The sequence below is a fragment of the Triticum dicoccoides genome, chromosome 1A (assembly GCF_002162155.2).
Source record: "Triticum dicoccoides isolate Atlit2015 ecotype Zavitan chromosome 1A, WEW_v2.0, whole genome shotgun sequence".
Lineage (NCBI taxonomy): Eukaryota > Viridiplantae > Streptophyta > Magnoliopsida > Poales > Poaceae > Triticum > Triticum dicoccoides.
The window spans coordinates 574,690,034-574,696,270 of NC_041380.1; the positions used below are offsets into that span (position 1 = coordinate 574,690,034).

A 6,237-nucleotide genomic window follows, 5' to 3' on the forward strand; every position below is an offset into this window, starting at 1 on the left:
GTATTTCCCAGACAGAAGGCCTTACTAATGTTATAACCATTGTTCTTTGATTTATATGATGAATTGATAGTTCATCAAGCTAAATTCAGGATCTTGATGATTAAGAAACACAGAGTAACATATTCACTTCTTCAAGTTTCACACAAGAAATCGGAGCAATCACACGCCGGCTCTGTATAAATCGGAGCAAGCCTGATCCTATCTCTCGCCCCGGCCCAATCCCCTCTCTCTCGGCACCAGCTCCGGTGACCCGCGCCTCCTACATTGCCCGCCCAGCGCCGGCGGCTTGTCCTCTCCCCTCACAGAAGCAACACGGTAGCACAAATCAAGTAGAAGATGAACATGAACATACCAACGGGGGCGGCCGGCGAACCCTCGAACGACAGCAGCCGGCGAACGCGGTGGCGGAGTTCCCCAAATCTTGCCTTCCCCGCACCATGAGATGCTCTCTCAGATGATTTCGCAAGAAGGAAGAGAGTGAGTGAGCCAGATATATCTGTCCGACGAGAAAGTCTGTGTGGAAATTTTGCCTTATGCTGCAAAGTTTGAGTGCCCTTTTCTTTGCGCCTGCCGGAGCCGGAACTAGCAACAGAGGGAACGCTCCAACTCTTTGAACCCGGTGATGGGGGCCCACGCGCATGCACATATCGGTCCAACATTTTGAATAAAAAAATTCAGCAGGTCCGTAGAAACAAGTATAACAAAAGTTAAATAAAGAAACTGTTCACAATTTTTGAGCTTGTTGTGCGACGATGGCTAGACTATATTTGTGGTGGTTGTTAAGTAGAATGTGTTGCAGTGTGCATATTTTATAATCTACACCAACAATTAGCCACAAAAGTAGCTATGTACCAAAATGCAGCCATCTTTCCAAGGCTCTTTCAAACATTTATAGAACTCTTGGTTCACATATTTTGCTCTTCTTACCGTCATTATCCCTGGGGTTTGGACGATGAGTTGTTATGTGATGCGTGGTTGGCCGTATCGGGGGTTTTGTTGGCAGGAGCAGAGGGGGCTCTTTTGGCAGCGCGTGCATGATTCATTTCACACGCGAAAGTACATTGCGCCCTATGACATGCACATCATCCAACAACGCAATGTGAGATCGTTATCGTATCGATAGTATCGATGGTATGCCATCCAGACCATCGTCACCAAGTTTTGTGAGGCAGTTGATATGCTAGAGGCAAGATGACCATTGTGTGCGGCAGTCGAGGAGATCGTAACTTTTGCTTCTTCTTGCTCAACTTGTTGATTGATTCATTCATTTAATCAATGTTGCTCTACACATTGTGTAGCCCGTACGCCCTACCGTGATGTACCACGGGATAGAGAGATGGTCATTTACGCACATACACTGTTGGATGAAACTGAAGGGGCCGTATGTGTAGGGCGACATGATCCGTTCATGAAAAGTTGTTAAACATCTGTTTAATCTCGTTGAATTTGAACTATTGTTGTACTACACTTATTTACATGCTATGTATGAATAATTTGTACTATTTTCTATCCGAACTTGGATGAAATCCGCCATGTTTGCATAAATAACGTCCGGATAGTTGAAACTCGGCTTGAAATGTATACGGGCAACGTTGGATAGGGGGCTCTTGCATCCATGTCTGAACTGGTCCCCTGTCCGAAGACAGATGCAGAAGTAAATTTTTAAGTCAACTTTGAAAATGCCTTATGTGAGCAATGCTTGGCCAATTATTAAACCCATTAACAGTTGCACAAAGGGCGGCCTCTAGCTCTGTACACGTGGACAGAACCCACGCGAGATACTGTTTCAGGCAAGACAAAAACGTACGCACTTGCGTACTGGACGAGCGCTCGTGCGGTCGTTCCCCAGGTCTTCCTTCCCAGATGCAGCCATCGCCTTCTCGTCTTCCCCGCGCGAGCTCTCCTCTCCTCTTTCAGCGCCTTTGATGGGCAATAAGACACGGTGACTACGTCAAGAGCGTGTGCGCGCACGAGCTGGGCGTGTCAGGTGCAGTACGTGGCCGGCGCGAGCATTGTCTGACCATAGTCTGACCTTTGTATGGGCATGGTCTGACTAGGGTATAGGCATAGTCTGGGGTGTGTCCGTGTACAGGCTGCGTGCGTGCGTGCGTGATTCAGTTGGCGATAGTGGCGGGGGTGCTTGTGGCGTTCTGTTGGAGCCCGGCCGCGTTGATCGCGTCAGTGCGCGACGGGGGCGCGAGTCAGGGCGTGGAGGAGTGGGGAGCGCGGCGTCGTGTGGGCGCGCCTGCGTATAAAGACTCCTCCCTATGTACTGTTGTAACTGTGGTGTGGCTGAGTTCGTGCTCAGGAAAATCCATCGGCTGTTCGTGCGGCCGGCGGCGTTCGTGCGTCGGGAAAAACACCACCATGTCATCTCTGTTCTCGTGTTCTTCTCCACCTCCTTCTTCTTCGTTGGTCCGTGCCACAGCAAGTGAGGGAGAGCAGAGAGAGTGCCAGGGCGAGTTAGAGAGACAAAGCTACGGCAACAACAGCCTTGTCCTCCCCGCTAGGGTTGCCGCCGTCGCCCCCATCCATGACCGGATCCGCGGAGGTGGCTGGCAGGGTTAGGTCGATGGCGCCGAGGAAAAGGAACAGCAGCAGGGCAGTTCTGTCGTGCAGGGTTGAGTGGCGGCCGGAGCGGGTCGGCCACAGAGATGGTCGTCCGCGGCGTCGTCCTCAGGCAGAGAAGGGAGGGGAGGATGAGATGAAGAGAGGAGGGAGAGTGAGACGGCGAGCCCATGGAGAAGCGCCACCGTGAGCAGATCTGGCCGTCGGCGGCAAGAAGGCCACGCCCTCCTCCACCCCTGTACGGTCACCCAGGTATGAAGCCATCTCCTTGTCCATCTGCATGTGTGGAATTAAAGGAACTTAGGATTAGATCACTGTATGTACATGGAGGTAAACTGTATTTACCTGTCACCTGTACATGAGTTGCTGGTCATCTATGACTTGCAGACAATTCCATCAGACTTGGCCAAAAATACCAAAATCTTAGCATCGATGTATCAGCTGTACATATGTTTAAGGCTGATGCACCTGTCTAAATGAAGTAAGCTACATAAGTAGGAATTTATTTTGCTAACTGTTGCATTTAGCTATAGTTTTTTGAATTCTGGTCTTCTAATTATCAGATTTTTATGCTGCAGGTCTGGTCTATGCTAAATGAATGTTGGTGTGCTAGGGCTAGTTGTATCTGTAGTGCACGAGTGTGTCCAGGAGAAGGAGCAGCAACTCCTTGGACAATGGTCTGTCCTAATGATGTATGTTTGTTTGCTAACATAGTGCTAATGGGTGTGCAAATTAAGGTTGGGCCGTGTCTACGGCAGCGGCGGGGACCTCCGCCTGTGGGTCTCCGTCTTGCTGCTCATCCTCTCTTCTAGGTAAAGACAGCATTGTCAGATCGTTTAGCTATCTGTCAATAAATAGTCATTCTGTTTATAGTTCGCTGTTGCAGATTGTTTATATAATTATCCCTGGTTCTATTGCTATTTGGTTTAGGTATATTGACTCGTAACGAAGTTACAACAGTATGGAGTAGAGACAAATTATTCTCTCAGAAGTAAACTCGTCTCGGTAAATACTACAGGAAGCAGTGCAAATGTTCATACCATCCCTGAATATATTGGATTTAGGTTTTGCGGTATATCTGTTCTATAAATATAATCGTGAAGAGTGCTTGTTCATTGGAACATTTTTTCTTCTTCCTGATTTAGCATCTTAGTAAAGTATAACTATCTACATAGCATTTTATAGGAGGCCACATTCAGACTTCCGTACTAAATTCTTCATAGCCTTATCGTGATAGTCTCAATATAGCTCTCACATGAGGCCTACTTATTATTTCTCCCACCGTATTTTGTCCAAACTATTGGTTTTTCGGTGTTTGTTCGATTGATTTTGGACGTAGAGTCCGGATAATAGTGTACTAGCCTTGTGAAGGCTCTGTACTATACCCCTCCACACTGCTCTGTCAATTTATTTTGGAAAGATTATTGTCCTATGGTCTTCCGGTATCTCTCTTTCCAATTTGCAAAGTGTATAGTATTTCTAATTACTAATGTACTCTTATTATTTCCTCTGATTGGATTTTAAAACTGTGGTTCACGCATCCATAATTGAATTAGAGTATTATAAAAGGTTTGGAAGCACCTGAAATATTGGAAGAAGCTAAGAATCTTGCTGCATCTGGTGTCGGTCACAGAATTTTCTTCTGGTTCTTGCACGAGGTACTCACACAATTGCCGCCGGTTCTCTGATCCTTCTTATTACATAGTACACTACTACCTTCTTTACATTCTTTTGCTTCTCTGGCCCATCATCTTTGGGTATTTACATGTAAACAGAAAGTGTCGATGAGGCTGCTGCTACTCTCGCTTCACTTACTGAATCTTGGCCTTGTGTTCATCTTCTTGTACTGTCTTGGACATCACGGACTCCAACCATTTACGCACATCTTTATGATGGTGTCCCGGAGGCGATGGAGTCTGCAAAGGAATTTTCCATCAGGATGAGATATGCGTCGTTTATTCATCTAGATAACCCTCTTTTCACCACCCTAAAATTTGTAGCATACGCTGATCACACAGATACCAGATGTGGTTTATTCTTAGTTGTTAATTGTTCTGAAAGTGATGGATCAAATGCCTATGAAGTTGTTTATATTCTTGCATACTACAAGTAGTTGGGGGCCTGCTAAATGTTATGAGCAGGAGAAGGTTCTATCTAGCATTAGGGAGGGCTTTATTTATAATCCTAATAAGTATTATGTAAAGTTTTTTTTGTTTTTCTCTTTTGATCTGAATGGCATGGAAAATATTGACTCATTTCATGTCGTCATTTCATTTCATTTTTCTGTCTTGCTCTGTAAAACTTGCTTTTGTTAATTAGGCCAAAGTTTTCACCCCTTTTATAAAAGAAAACAAATAACTTGATGCTAACATGCATGGTGCTTATGAGAGAAGACCCCACGCAAATCGGCGACTGGTGTGTCAAGGTGACCATCCACCATTGCTTCTTCGACAGCATGCGGCCGATCCACCCACACCTGCGGTTCAGCAAGGTCCACCTCTACAACAAAACTACACCAGTGATTGGGGCATATACGCTGTCTGCGACAGTGTCAAAGCTCAGGTAACTCATCTAAGTATGTCGTTTCATATGCTTGCAACCCACACACTTTGAATGAATCAATACCTGCATTTGCAGATTGTATCCGGTGTAACATATACGATAGACAGAAGAAGACTGCACCTGCATCGTCAGACAAGATGAGACGAGGATGCTGCTGTAGGCTGCCGACAGAGAACAGATGGTGGACGCGGGGGGGGGGGGGTTGTGGCAAGAGCAGGGCCTCTCGAGCAAGGCCACGGGAATCTTCTTTGCCATGGGCACCTAGGGCTGGTGTGCCAAGATTGAGACATCGGCACCCGTTGTCCACATCGATGCTGGCAATGAAAAAAAAATGCATGGATCTGCGCAACCAAATTTGATGCCCATCAACATCAGGTACAACCTTGGACTAGGGGATACCATGAACAAATCTTAGTCAAATAATTTATGAGTGACTGCTACTGTTTGCTTGATGTTTGGTTCAGAAAAAAGGATCTAGCTTTGATTAAGTTACCAATCAATTTGTTCCCTGCACAGCTAAATGCTGCACTGTCGGTCATGAATCCTTGGATATTTGGAAGTTTGAAGATGCATATGGTGTTGGTATGTTTTTGTCTTCAGTATATATTTGCATGCTTCTGCAAATTATAAATCACTAGCACATATACCCGTGCGTTGCAACAGGAGGAAAAATAGTGTGCACTTAATGTAATGAGAATTATATGTGCAAGAAAAGCCTTGTGTGCTTGTCAAGAAGGAACATTTTGGTTCTGGGTTTCGCCGTGTGTGAAGTAATCAATCCGCTATTTTTTCATTTATTGATCGAGTGGATTTAAGAGTTTTATTAGGTCATCGCACGCCAGACAAGGTCCGTGAATTATTCAATCTATTTTTTCATTCATTTGAGGGGATTTTAAGGCATGAAGTTCGATAATATGAAAATGAGACGGGTCTTCTCTTTTCGAGTCAATGGTTGCACCTGCTAACCAATGGACAACGTAAATATTTAAGAACATACCGCAACGTCAGATTTGAAAGATTCTATGATTACATTTTTTTACTTCTTAAAAAATAATAATTATTATGACTTGCCGAATATTCTTGGAAACATGAACAATTTTTGAAATC

At 45.1% G+C, this 6,237-nt stretch overlaps 1 long non-coding RNA gene across 1 annotated transcript; it reads left to right on the forward strand.

Moving 5' to 3' along the window:
* The first annotated feature begins 4,120 nt into the window (after window positions 1-4,120).
* On the forward strand, window positions 4,121-5,505 carry LOC119338927. Its single transcript, XR_005164137.1, has 2 exons — window positions 4,121-5,130; window positions 5,206-5,505. It is a non-coding gene; the product is annotated as an uncharacterized LOC119338927 (long non-coding RNA).
* Window positions 5,506-6,237: the final 732 nt, after the last annotated feature.